The sequence below is a fragment of the Pinus tabuliformis genome, chromosome 6, assembly GCF_031772625.1.
Source record: "Pinus tabuliformis cultivar Carrire ecotype Pingquan chromosome 6, CPIR1, whole genome shotgun sequence".
Classification (NCBI taxonomy): domain Eukaryota; kingdom Viridiplantae; phylum Streptophyta; class Pinopsida; order Pinales; family Pinaceae; genus Pinus; species Pinus tabuliformis.
In genome coordinates, this window is record NC_142292.1 from 1,256,483,974 (window position 1) to 1,256,498,488 (window position 14,515).

The 14,515-nt window shown below is 37.0% G+C and overlaps 1 protein-coding gene across 14 annotated transcripts in view; it reads right to left on the reverse strand.

The window, feature by feature from the left end:
* LOC149263220 (histone-lysine N-methyltransferase TRX1-like) overlaps positions 1 to 14,515 on the reverse strand; it is a 372,050-nt gene that overhangs the window by 106,094 nt on the left and 251,441 nt on the right. The window contains exon 25 of one of the 14 annotated variants that reach the window (XM_089425950.1): positions 7,428 to 7,925. The exons of the other annotated variants lie outside the window; for them this stretch is intronic. The gene's annotated coding sequence lies outside the window, so the exon portion shown is untranslated. Of the gene's footprint in view, positions 1 to 7,427; positions 7,926 to 14,515 lie in introns of those variants that run through there. 14 annotated transcript variants of the gene reach the window in all.

The window sequence follows — 14,515 nt, forward strand, 5'->3', positions numbered from 1 at the left end:
CTGGTTGATCCTCTTCCTGGCTCAAACTGACGACGTAGGCATTATGTCACCCCTTCCCTGCTGCTTTTCTGCTAGGAACAACTTCTGTCACTCGGGACAGTTCTTTCTACTGCTGCTGCACTGCTCCGCTGATGTCCTCAATTATCCTGTGATCTGCAACCACGCTCTCATACCATGTTGGAATTTCTAATTCTACCTATTAGAAATCCTTCCTGTACTTTCTGATTTATTTCTTCCTACTTGTTTTGTTAATTAACAAGTTATTTACCATGTAAATACTGAAAATAAATACAAGTACAGTCTCAACGCGTACAGATCATCAACTGAAGGAAAAACAAGCACACAAGTGACACTGTTATTTTTGGACTAATGTCCCCAGAAAAACACAATGCGGGAAAACCTGTGCAACTATTTGAGGGTTTTTTATTAAGTAGTTTCAGAATACAATCTGAATGCCAGAAATGGCTCACCCAACAAAGAATGCCCTCGGTAGTAGTACCTCTCAGTCGGAGATAGATATCAGCCCCAATCTGCCCCACGAAATCTCCAAGCATCAACCTCTAGGGTCTGCGTCAGCCACTCTGACCCAGCGTCAGACTAGTGTCAGCCTTTCTGGCCCAGCGTCAGCCTTTCGGGGCTTTATGTCAACCTCTAGAGCTTCTGTGTCTCCCACGCTGGCCCTCCTCAAGCTCTGCGCAGCTCCTGGTTTCTTCTGCGTGGCCTCTCGCTGCTTTTGCGTGGCCTCTAGCTGGCTCTGCGTCAACCCTCTCCCAGCTTTTGCGCTGATGCTCCCGGTACTAATTTTCCTCTCTGCTACAACATTCACTTCCCCTCAGCTACAACTCTGATCACTCCTTTGATTTCCTCAGCAAGCCCTACCCCGGAAAATCAGATTCTTGATCAACTCGGTGTGTTCTCCAAGTGACCCTCAAGCCTCCTCTTATACTTTTCTCGTTGACAATTCAACGGCCGAGATTAAGTCCTTAATCAACAGCTAAGATTAGATCTCGCTTGATCCATGATTTTTGGACCATTCTAACTCAGTTTTATATTAATTCACATTAATATTTTATTTTCCCTAAGTTTAGACTTAGGGACTCCATTAAAAATATTAATTATTTTAATATCTCCCAAACTTGTTAGATTCTGCCCAAACCGTTTCTGAGTATTGGATATCTCATGTGCTTTAGCCTCTCCACCAATTTCTGTGGCTAGAGCACATCTGATGCTACCACAAATCAACATTTAGGAGGCCAAATTCCATGTTGCTACATTCATCTTTGGAGGCTACAACATCAACTTATTATCTAGCCAAGCATGCCATGTAGGAAGGGTAATTTATAGATTTGTTCTAGGGTTTGAAATTAAAACATTGAGATGTAATCTCATATTCAATTTAATAAAAATAAGTCTTAGATTTTGTTGCTATTTCTCATGTTTATTTTTAAGTGGTGTTTGACATGCAATTGTAAGCATATTTTTAACGGAATGTCCCTGTAGTAGAATTTTTCATTATTGTTCCCAATGTTCTTTTTTGCAAATTATTGGCATATCTTTAAAAAAAACATTATAGTGGTATCAGAGTTTGTCTTCCTGCCAGCCTAAGGGTTTAAAGGGTAATTTCATTGATGCTTAATTGATGAATTCGTAAGTGTTCATGGCAATATCTATTGCCACCAGAAGTCGAACTACTTATGCAGGGCCAATTTTATTTTGCAAGAGCCTAAACCCTATCTACGTCTCGAAATATCGTCAAACCAAGTTGCCAACACAAGATCTGCATAAACCCTAGTCGAGTGATACAATTGTGAGGGTTGAGACTCCCCAAACGCTGAAATTCCCTTGCAATAACAGAACCAATTTGTGACTATGGGGAATTAAGTGAATGTGGAGAAAGTAGCAAGCACCCTCACAGTCCAACTTTCCTCATTACAAGAGGAAGGTCAAGGTCTTAATGAAGGGATCGACCTAATAACCAATTTTTGGAAACAATTAAGGCAAATTGAATTACTTGTATAGGGAAAATTAATTCCATGAGGGTTTATTGGATGAAGGGACGAGTTAATTTCATAAGGGCTTAATCACATTGGGCATTGGAAGGTTGTCGTAATTTCATCAAAGCAGTCATAGAATTACACTTGGATAGAGTCTGTCTCAAAACTGAACTGAAATTGAGGATGCTTGATTGATGTGATGTAATGCATTGTTGAAGGAACGAATTATTGACGAAGTTGTAGCATTGCTAACCCTTCAAACCACAATTGCCACAACAAATTCTCATACCGCGCATGGACTAACCGAAGCCCATTTGATGAATTGTCACAATGAATAGATGCAGCAACAACATCCCAATGTGACTTTGTAGGTCAAGGTAATGTCGACATACGCAGCCACAAGGCCACAAATTATCTACAGCAACAAAACATTATATTTGCAGCAGTGTTTTAAAAACCGTTTTCAAAACCGGTTACCGGTCAAACCGGCCGGTTAGCAAGCTGGCCGGTCCAAACTGGCCAAAAAACCCGATTTGGAAGGCAGTTTCTCCAATTTTTGGCCCTAACCGGTGAAAACCGGCCAGTTTAGGACAGAACCGACCGGTTTGTATCAAACCAGCCGGTTCCGTCCTAAACCGGCCGGTTTTAGGCATGCCCACCATAACTTGCAAAAAGCGGATTTCTAACTGTGGTTTTGGGGTTTTGGGGGGGAACTAAGGGTGTTTTCCCTCCAAAAACACCCTCTCCAAGCTATAAGAGGCCCCTCTCACTCTCATTTGTCTCACACAACTGATTTGGAGTGTTTGTGAGTGTTTGTGAGTTTGTTTGTGAGCTTGGAGAGTGTTGAGTTTTTGCTAAAGTAGTCATCTTGGAGTTGGAGTGAAGCTATTTTGGAGATAGTGTGCAGTTGTGAGTGGAGTTGCCATCTTCAAGAGGAGGCTAAGGAAGCTAGTTTGAATTTCCAGGTAAGGATTTGCACTTGAAAATTCCTTATTTGACTGTTGTCCATGAATTAATTTTTTATGTGTTATAAACTTCTCACTGATTTACATTATTTGTTATGTGTTATTGACTGTTGTCCATGAATTAATTTGATATGATTGATGGCAAAATGATTTGCAAATATTGCCAAAAATCCATTCAAGGAGGGGGTATTAACAGGTTCAAGCAACACTTGGCTGGGATAGGAGGCCATGTAAAGCCATGTGGAGCACCAAATGAAATAATAGGGCATATTAGGGCAGAATACCTTCAGAAGTTTGAGACTCAAGTCACTGAACCAATAGAGAAGTTTGTGACTGCAAAGTTTGGGAGTCGAGACTCAACCAACTGAGTTTGATCATGATGACTGAGACTCATGAGAAGTTTCAACTTCAAGTGATAATGTTGATCACTATTATAGTATTTACTATTATCATATATGTAGAGTCTAGACTGAAGTCTTGTAGTAGGGCACTGGCCCATAGTTTGTAGGCTTTGTTTTTGCACTCTAGAGGCCATTTAGAGCCTCATTGCTTATGTATTTTGTCGATGATATGTATTGCACTCAGTGCCATTTTGATATATTCACCTTTACATGGTATATAAATGAGCAATCTTTGCATATTTTGTCTCTATTGGCTTGGAATCATGGTTTTAAATCTTAAAAATAGTTCTTTTCATTAAAAAATAATTATTTAATGTATTTTTCTAAAACCGGTTCGTTTAGACCAAATCAGTCCCGGTTAGACCAGTTCCGGTCGGTAAACCGGTTCATTAGGTGGACCGGTCCGGTTTTAAAAACATTGATTTACAGTGTGTATTTTATCTTGTAATAACTGAGGTGGCAACTAGGGGTTCGTAAGATCCACATAATATATCATAGGTTGAGATCATAGGAATGCATGGAGATATATTCATAACTAGGAGCCAACACTAGAGTAGCACAATACCTATATCAGCACAGATAGGGCTTCACTTGTTGAGGACTATTGACCTTGCCACTTACACCTAGCTATTGTTAGCGAAAAAAGCCTTTACCCCACAAGGTGTGGTTGGTGGCAAGGAACTAAGAGAAGGGGCCATCACCTATTCCCAACTCTCTTTGTTCAAGCTATATCCTAGGTTAGCTAAGGAGGATGGTCCCTAAATGAAAAACTAAGTTAAAGATGTGAGGTTTCTAAGAGAATGTTAAAGTGAAGTAGATTACTTTCTTAAGATTTCATGCAAATATGATGTGAGCAATATGAAATAAAATAACCATTAACAACCATCAACACATGAGATAAGCATAAGCATATGAAAGACCAGTGTCTTTTAAAGTATTGCTCAAAATTTAAAGATATTTGTTTAATATAAATGAAATGTTTTCAAATAAAAGCATAAGTAATTCTGAAATTGAAACAAGAAAATGTTAGCACAAGAAAATAATCAACACAAGATATAAGTACGCTTTCAAATATATATGATCAATTGTTAAATCAAAGCATACAAGGACATCTTGCAAAAGGAAGACAATTAGTATTCTACTTGCAAAATACAGATCAAATAATATTTGCCAAAACAAAGTATTGAATTCAACAAAGACAAGTAAAATGACCAATTGCAAGTAAAACCATGAGATATGTTAATATGAAATGCAACTACACTAGATTTGGATGCAATTATCTAGGTTGATTTGAATCTAAAATGTCTAAGCTAGGTGAAAAGCCCTCTTGAGCTCTTAACAAGAGCTAGAACTTGGGGTGACTGTAAGAGAGAAGGGGGGATGACACGGCGGTGGCATTAACTATACTCGCCCCCTGAGTCTTACAAGCCAACGTGTGCCTTCGTTCCTACAAGGGGACAAGCCACCTTCATAAATGCAGGGTCACAATGCTTTTACCTTATTTCATACCAAATGGAAGAACTTTCCAAAAAAGTTTTTTTCTTTGTCATTTCTATCAACCAAGCTTACGCTCGGAGGTTGATTTTAAATGTGCAAATAAGTTAAGATGCCTACTATGACATGTAAGTAAATTTGCAAGTGATATGTAAAAGATAGAGATGCTTTAAACACAAGATTGCATAAGCTTTATAAAGCTGTGAAGTAAAAGTATTTGCTTTGACTTATGATAAACTAATGATCCACCAAAAGCAAATTTGAAGCTTATGAGCAATTGATTTGTATGTAAAATAAATGGCAATGCTTGTGAAAAATAAACTCAAGATTGTACTCAAAATAGCCTTGCAAGAGAAAGAAACTTCAACTTGAGAGATTAGCTTGACATAAAATTATTGTTGCTTTGGAAAGTGAAATTGCTCAAATACACAATGCATCAAAATTTAAGATGTGAAATTGTTGCACAATAGTGAAGCATAAGTGAACTTTAGACAATACCCAAGCTAAAATTTATCAAGTTAAAGAGATGCTTGCATAAAAATGAATTGCTATGAAATAAAGTGTAACTTGTGACTTGTAGCAATTAATGTAAATGGCAAGCAAATTGTAGTGAACTTTAGCAAATTAAGTGAGATGCATGGTTGTGTTAATTAGCAAATTGAAGCATGCAAGTGAGAAGAGAAGCTAGAATCAACAAATCAAACCAACCACAAGTTCTCTCCCAAAGTGGAGAGATAGGGATGCCAATGGGTAAAACCCACGCTCCCAAAAATCAGAAATTTTATTAATTAAATTACAAGAGGCAAGGGCTCATGAAAGCCTCCTCCAAACTCAAGGAAAAATCTTTTACAATGAAGCCTTAAACCATAGACTTTTCCTTGATGAATTACTCCTACAAATGAGGCAAGAGAAAGGCCTTTATATCTGAAATTTGAAAGGGTCACTTTAGATACAAAAAATTAGCTTCAAGAAAAAAGAGGAATTTGCACCAAAGCAAGAGAGGCTAGGCCTCCTTAGACCAATGACCAATAGAGAGAAATGCAACCCCAAAATGGAACTCGGTCTTGCCAAAGAGAAACTTGAATGCCCATTGCCAAGAGAGAGAATTAATCTTGAATTTGGAGCCCAAGGTCCTGCACACAACTTGTTAATAGTCTCAAATGAAAAATCTTGCAAGTTGTCAGAAAAAACAAGTTAGAGAGGGCTCAAAACAAATCGAGTGTTAGTTATGAAATTACTTAATAAAATTACAAATGTACGTGTACAATATAATCTACAAAGGTTAAGATAAAGAGTATGAATAAACACTCCTCTTTGCCTAGCCATGATTTAGCTCTAAAATAGCAAGATATTAGCAAATGAAGCACAATATTTGAGAAATAAACATTGAATTATGAAGCAAGAGATATGAGACCAAAGCTCAAAAGAAATCTATGCAAGAAAAATTCGAATGATAAAACTTTGGCAATTGACAAATGTGGGTTCTTCTTGAATACTTTTAAGAGTGGGTTGCTTGGCCCAAGAACTTCCCCAAACTTGAAACTTGATCAAAGAAAGATTTTCTACACAACTTCACATGAACAGATTAGATGCACATGGGCTTAATCAAATGTGATCGAGAGAAAATTCTAGAGATATATTTGACATCTATTAAAACATTTCTCTATCTAGAACAAGTAAATAATCTTTATGCTAATGTGAAATAGCTACACATCAACAGAACTTGAAAAACATAATGGAAATAATAACATAATGAAACAAGTAGAAATATAAGAGCAAGAACATCCAGAAATTACCATCACAAGGAGAAGAACACCTCAAATGTAACCCCAAAGTCTTCTGTATTAATTTGCAAAGAGTGTATAATCAAGCAGAGTATCCTTAAGCACAATAGCTCGTATGCTAGATTACATAGTGAGAGAACAAAGTTCTTATTATGTAGAAGCTTGGGAGCCAATCCCAAAGCAAATGGGTGACAATCCAAAAGTAACTTCATGCAAAATCGAATTTCCCAAGTGGCATCAAGAATCCCTCAAGCAAAATCAAATTCCATGATGAAATGACAAGTGTATATGGTTGGGAACCAATGTAGGGACAATTTTCCACAAGAAAACTCCACCAAATATTCTTCCAAAATGTGCATTAATTCCACAAATTTGAATTTCTCAATCAAAAGTTGTTGCATTTATGTCAAGACATTTGATTTCCTTGAGCACATGTCCTCTTCTTGATTTTAGGAGTCCACATCACCTTGGGACTTCACTTTAACTCTTTCATGATTTCCACATCATTTAGCATGTGTGGATATTTATTTTTCTCCATTTACTTAATTGTTGGCTTGATTTATTGCCACTTTTTCCACTAAACTTAGGAAAAGTGGGTTTTGAGGGTCTAAAACACATTTTTAACTGCTCAAAGTGTGTCTTAGTAGAATGTGAGGTGCAATTTTTATTACTCACACCCCATACAACTTCTCTAAACAACACTTATTACATTTCATATACAAATTTTATTGCAATTTCCACCATGAAGGAAATTTTAAAAATTAAAAAATGACCCCATAGACCTAACCAAATTCCACAAAAAGATTTGTGTGATCTAGTATGGTAATATACATTGACCTTAAACACTAGAACTCACCCAAAGCTTCACCATCAAAGTCGTACTCCGGCATTGGGGTATATTTGGAAAAAAAAACTCAATTAATTATTAAGTCCTCATAAGGAGATGATAATTAACCCAGTGAAAAAAACCTCCCAGAGTAATGCTCACTTGATGATAAGGTCTCGGGCTACCTAGGCCTATTACATGACTCAACTCCTCATACTAGTATCACTTTTACATTGTTCCCGCAAGGATTGTGGAATTTGAGTACAACAGAAAATGATAAGAAGAAGTAGAGATGAAAAACTCTAGTAGTATGATGATCTCCGATGGTACAAATAGCCTTTGGTATATCCTCAGGCATGGAGTCTTCAAATAATCCTCAGGTGCCACTCCAGTGGTCAACAGTTGGCTCCATATGGAGATGGATGCTGGATAGGAAGTGATAGCATGCAAGAACCTGGAATCTGCATCCACCAACAAAAGACATATATCAGTAGTATCCATTCAAAATACCCTCATATGAAATCAAGCACAGAAATGAAGAAATAGAAATTTATTCGAAGAGCATAAATGAAAATTTATTCAAAAATGGAGCTACTTTAACAATAGTAATAACAAACAATAGAGTTAGAAACAAAATACAAAAGATGCCCCATGGCATCAGATGTCCTCGATGAAGTTCATGCTAAGAACCTGCTTACTTTCGGGCAGATCCATGGGCTACTTTTCTGAATTGTCGTGTCCAATTCTGAATATCTTAGGACTTTGATCCATCCCAAAACTATTTTGCACATGGTCATCATATTTACCAAATCCTTTCTGCTTTTTTCTTTTCTTCTTAATAGATTGTGAAGTTGATGTCGATGCGATCAAAGTAGACCTTTCTGCTCGATCTTGAAGATGTTTAGATGGAAATTTTGAAGTATTCAAGACTTTTGTGACCTGCCTTTCTCCATTCTACGTTTGCTCTAACATTGGTCATGGATCAATCTCGTAAGTATAAACCTGATTCCCCTCAGTTTCCGTATTATCCAAGTCCCCATCAATTAGCCATTTTTCAATGGAGTAAATGGCCTCCTCATAATGAGATGAATATTGCTTCAGTGGATTGGGAAGCTTATGATTCGTTTCTTTGTTCTTTTCCCATTCGTCATCTAACCCTAAGATAGAATTTTTGTACCTGTAAATTTTCCATTTCCTCCAACCTATTCTGAAAAGCGATCTGATTAGCCTTCATAACATTTATTTCTTTGGCATGATTTGTTTCCATGGTGTTGATTAATTGCACTTGTTTTTCTTCCATGGCGAGCAACCTATTTTGAAGAGCGGCCATTTGATTATAATGATTGACTTTTGTGGCCTTTATGAGTTGATCTTGGTTGAGTTGCATATCCTTAATCATTCAAGTCAACTCCTTGATGAGATCCTTATCATTCTCATCGATTTTTGCTATGATCTTTCTTTCATCTCCATATTTTCTTCAAAGGCGTCAATGATTGATTCTAGAGAATCGAAATTGTTAGCAAGTAAGTCTATGAACCAATCCATAAGATTGCCATCCAATGAAAAATTGAAAAGTCTCACTTTAACGTCCTCATGGTTAATATCATGGCACCATTTGCTCACAAAAAGGTGGAAATTCCTAAGATGAGTTTCAATACAGATGGCATTGCTACCTAGAAAACTAGGCAACTCTTCAATAGCCTTAATGGCTTCATCCAGAATAAAATTCAAATACCCAAGAATGCTAGTAAAATCACGAGCAGCGAACAAATCATTCATGATGTCATGCTCACTTGACCCTGAAAGAGCAAATGGATACCAGAGAGAGGCGTTTGTCCAAGATTAGCAAGAACTCTACGAGAAGAAGGCTTCAAGCAGTAATCCTTGTAGAAAATGAAATAAGTGGAGTTTCCACTTGAACAAGAATCTAACTCCGAAATCCAACATGAAAAAACCAAAAGTTAGTCCATTTCCTATGTAGAAGAAGACTTGTCCCTGACAACGGCACCAAAAGATGTTGACCCTGCCACCTACACCTACCTAGAGTTGGTGAGAAAATTCTTTAACACCACAAGGTGTGGTTGGTTGCAAGGAACTAAGAGAAGGGGTTGTCACCTATTCCCAACTCTCTCTGTTCAAGTTATCTCCTAGCTTAGCCAAGGGGGGTGGTCCCTAAATGGAAAACAAGTTAAATATGTGAGGTGGAGAATGTTAAAGTGAAGTGGATTACTTTTTTAAGATTGCAAGCAAATATGATGTGAGCAATATGAAATGAAATAACCATTAACAACCATCAACACATGAGATAAGCATAAGCATATGAAAGACCAATACCTTTTAAAGTATTGCTAAAAAATTAAAAATATTTGCTCAATATAAATGAAATGTCTTCACATAAAAGCACAAGCAATCTTAAAAGTGAAACAAGAAAATGTTAGCACAATAAAATAATCAATACAAGATATAAGGATGCTTTCAAATATATATGATCAATTGCTAAATCAAAGCATACAAGGATATCTTGCAAAAGGAAAACAATTAGTATTCTACTTGCAAAATATAGATGAAATAATGTTTGCCAAAACAAAGTATTCAATTCAACAATGACAAGTAAAATGACCAATTGCAAGTAAAACCATGAGATGTGTTAATATGAAATGCAATTACACTAGATTTGGATGCAATTATCTTGGTTGCTTTTAATCTAAAATGTCTAATCTAGGTGACACGTCCTCCTCTTGAGCTCTTACCAAGAGGTAAAAATTGGGGTGACTGTAAAAAAGTGGGGACGAGAACACAACAGCGTCATTAATGATACCCATCCCTCAGTCTTACGAGCCAGCGTTTGCCTTCGTCCCTACAAGGGGACAAACCACCTTCATAATTGCAGGGGCACAATGCTTTTACCTTACTTCGTACCAAATGAAAGAACTTTCCAAGAAAGTATTTTTTCCCTATGATTTATATCAATCAAGCTTATGCTTGGAAGCCAATTTCAAATGTGCAACTAACTTAAGATGCCTATTATGACATGCAAGTAAATTTGCAAGTGCTATGTAAAAGATAGAGATGCTTTAAAAACAAGATTGCATAAGCTTTCTAACATGTAAAATTGTGAAGTGAAAGTATTTGCTTTGACTTATGATAAACTAGTGATCCACCAAAAGCAAATTTGAAGCTTATGAGCAATTAATTTGCATGTAAAATAAATGGCAATGCTTGTGAAAAATAAAGTCAAGATTGTACTCAAAATAGCTTTGGAAAAGAAAGAAACTTCAACTTGAGAGATTAGGTTGACATAAAATAAATTGTTGTTTTGGAAAGTGAAATTGCCCAAATACACAATGCATCAAAATTTAAGATGTGAAATTGTTACGCAATAGTGAACATTAGACAACACCCAAGCTAAAATGTAGCATGTTTAAGAGATGCTTGCATAAAAATGAATTGCTCCTAAATAAAGTGTAACTTGTGACTTGTAGCAATAAATGTAAATGGCAAGCAAATTGTAGTGAACTTTAGCAAATTAAGTGAGATGCATAGTTGTGTTAATTAGCAAATTGAAGCATGCATGTAAGTGAGAAGAGAAGCTAGAATCAACAAATCAAACCAGCCACAAGTTCTCTCCCAAAGTGGAGAGATAGGGATGCCAATGGGTACAACCCACACTCCCAAAAATCAGAAATTTTATTAATTAAATTACAAGAGGCAACGGCTCATGAAAGTCTCATCCAAACTGAAGGAAAAATCTTTTACAATGAAGCCTTAAATCATAGAATTTTCCTTGATGAGTTATTCTTGCAAATGAGGCAAGAGGAAGGCCTTTAAATCTGAGATTTGAAAGGGTCGCTTTAGATACAAAAAATTAACTTCAAGAAAAAGAGGAATTTGCACCAAAGCAAGAGAGGCTAGGCCTCCTTAAACCCACGGCCAAGAGAGAGAAATGCAGCCCCAAAATGGAACTCGCTATTGCCAAAGAGAAACTTGAATGCAAATGGCCAAAAAAGAAAATTAGCCTTGAATTTGGAGCCCAAGTTCCTGCACACAAATTAATAGTTTCAAATGAAAAATCCCACAAGTTTTCAAAAGAAACAAGTTAGAGAGGGTTGCAAACAAACCGAGTGTTAGTTGTGAAATTACTCAATAAAATTACAAATGTATGTATACAATGTAATCTACAAAGGCTACGCTAAAGAGTAGAGTAAACTCTCATCTTTTCCTAGCCAAGATTTAGCTCTAAAATAGCAAGATATTAGCAAATGAAGCACAATATTTGAGAAATAAATATTGAGTTATAAAGCAAGAGATATGAGACCAAAGCTCAAAAGAAATCTCCGCAAAACAAATTCGAATGATAAGACTTTGGCAATTGAAAAATGTGGGTTTTCTTTGAATACTTTCAACTTTCAAGAGTGGGTTGGTTCACCCGAGAACTTCCCCTCACGCTTGAAGCTTGATCAAAGAAAGATTTTTCTACACAACTTCATATGAATAGATTAGATCCACATGGGCTTAATCAAAAGAAATCAAGAGAAAATTCTAGAGATATATTTGACATCTACTAAAACATTTCTCTATCTAGAACAAGTAAATAATCTTTATGCTAAAGTGAAATAACTACACATCAACATAACGTGAAAAGCATAATGGAAATAATAACATAATGAAACAAGTAGAAATATAAGAGCAAGAACTTCCAGAAATTACCATACACAAAGAGAAGAACACCTCAAATGTAACCCCAAAGTTTGTATTAATTTTCAAAGAGTGTACAACCCAGCAGAGTATCATTAAGCACAATAGCTCGTATTCCAGATTACATAGTGAGAGAACAAAGTTCTTATTATATAGAAGCTTGGGAGCCAATCCCAAGGCAAATGGTGACAATCCCAAAGCAAATGGGTGACAATCCCAAAGCACCTTCATGCAAATTCGAATTTCCCAAGTGGCATCAAGAATCCCTCAAGCAAAATCAAATTCCATGATGAAATGACAAGTGTATATGGGTGGGAACCAATGTGGGGACAATTTCCCACAAAAATCTCCACCAAATATTCTCCCAAATCCTCCCAAATGTGCATTAATTCCACAAATTCGAATTTCTCAGTCAAAATTTGCTGCATTTATGTCAAGAAATTTGATTTCCTTGAGCACATGTCTTTTCCTTGATTTTAGGAGTCCACATCACCTTGGGACTTCACTTTAACTCCTCCATGATTTTCCACCTCATTTCCACATCTTTTAGCATGTGTTGATATTTATTTTTCCCCATTTATTTAATTGTTGAAACAATTTATTGCCACTTTTTCCACTATACATAGGAAAAGTGGGTTTTGAGGGCCTAGAACACATTTTTAACCCCTCAAAGTGTGTCTTAGTAGAAAGTTGAGGGTGAGAAATGCAATTTTTATTACTCATACCCCATACAACTTCTCTAGACAACACTTATTACATTTCATATACAAATTTTATTGCAATTTCCACCATGCAAGAAATTTTAAAAATTAAAACATGATCCCCTAGACCTAACCAAATTCCACGAAATTTTTTGTGTGATCTAGTATGGTAATATACAACCCTAGACACTAGGACTCACCCGAGGTCTCACTAGCAATCCGTACTCCGGCTTTGGGGTATATTTGGAGGAATCAACCCAATTAATTATTAAGTCCTCATAAGGAGACGATACTTAACCAAATAAAAAAACCTCCCAGAATAATACTCACTTGAAGATAAGATCCCAGGCTACCTAGGTTTGTTACATGACTCGACTCCTCATACTAGTATCACTTTTACATTGTCCTCGCAGGGATTGTGGACTTTGAGTACAACTGAAAATGATAAGAAGATGAAGTAGAGTTGAAAAACTCTGGTAGTATCATGATCACTGATGGTACAAACAACGCTTAGTACATCCTTGGGCATGGAGTCTTAAGATAATCCTCCGGTGCCACTCTAGTGGTCAACAAGGACTCTACTCATTTGCACTCAAACCAAGTAAAGGAAAGACCACTTTTGAGGAGTCAAGTCAACGATGTCCGAAATCTCTTGCCAATGGTTGAGTTGCAATAGTTAGGCCTGTAGCCCTACAAAAGTGGGGTATTCCTTTGGAGAGCTTTCCTTTCCAATGTATTTTACTTTAGTTGACAGTAGCAATGCCTGAGAACCACCTGATAGCTTTGATGTGCTACTTTATCTCTGCCACCTAAGCCAATCGTTGTGTACCCTCATCCATCTGATTTGATCATATGTTTGAAGGTGGGCCATCCAATCCTAAAGGTATGGTTTTTCATTATGTAATTGGGTGTTTATGCTTGTTTTTCTTGGGTGCACTTGGGTATGGATTACTCGGTGACTTTGAGGAAGGGATTTGATTGTAGTCTTGATCATTTGCCTCAGTTGTGGGAGTTAATCTTGAATCCTAGTCCCATGCGATCTCCTTTGTTGGCAATTAGCTTTAGGAAGGGCACTACATGGAGAACCCTGATTTTGGTTGCATGGCTTCGCTTCTTGATACCATAAATCTCACTCCCATCCACTCATTACAAGCCCCTTCTACATTTTCCTATCTAGGTCGACATTTGTCTACTGGGTCCACAAGGTGTCAACATCCCCTTGTCCACACCTTGGGTTGGGCCTGGAAAGGATGTCCCAAGAGGTTGATGCAATAAGAAAAAAAGGATTAAAACCAAAAATGGCCCCAAGCAAGAACCAATAAGAAAAGAAAATCATCAAATGCAAAGGATGGTCGAGACACACAAAATCCATGTGGGCAAAAGCCAAGCATGGGCTCTACCCCTTTATCTATGGCCATCACCCGATTCCTAGGGCTAATTGTACCCTACTACATTATGGAAAGGTATCCTTGCATGTCCCAACCCTAGGTGTGCGATGAACTACCCCACTTTAAGGGGTAATAAATGTTTCCACATCATACAAAGCATGCTCTTATCTTGAGAGCTTCGAGCATTAATAAAAGAGAAAAGTCAATAAAAAGCAAAAGGCATAAGCGGGGTGGAAAAACAAAGGTCATAGTAACTCATGCATCCAT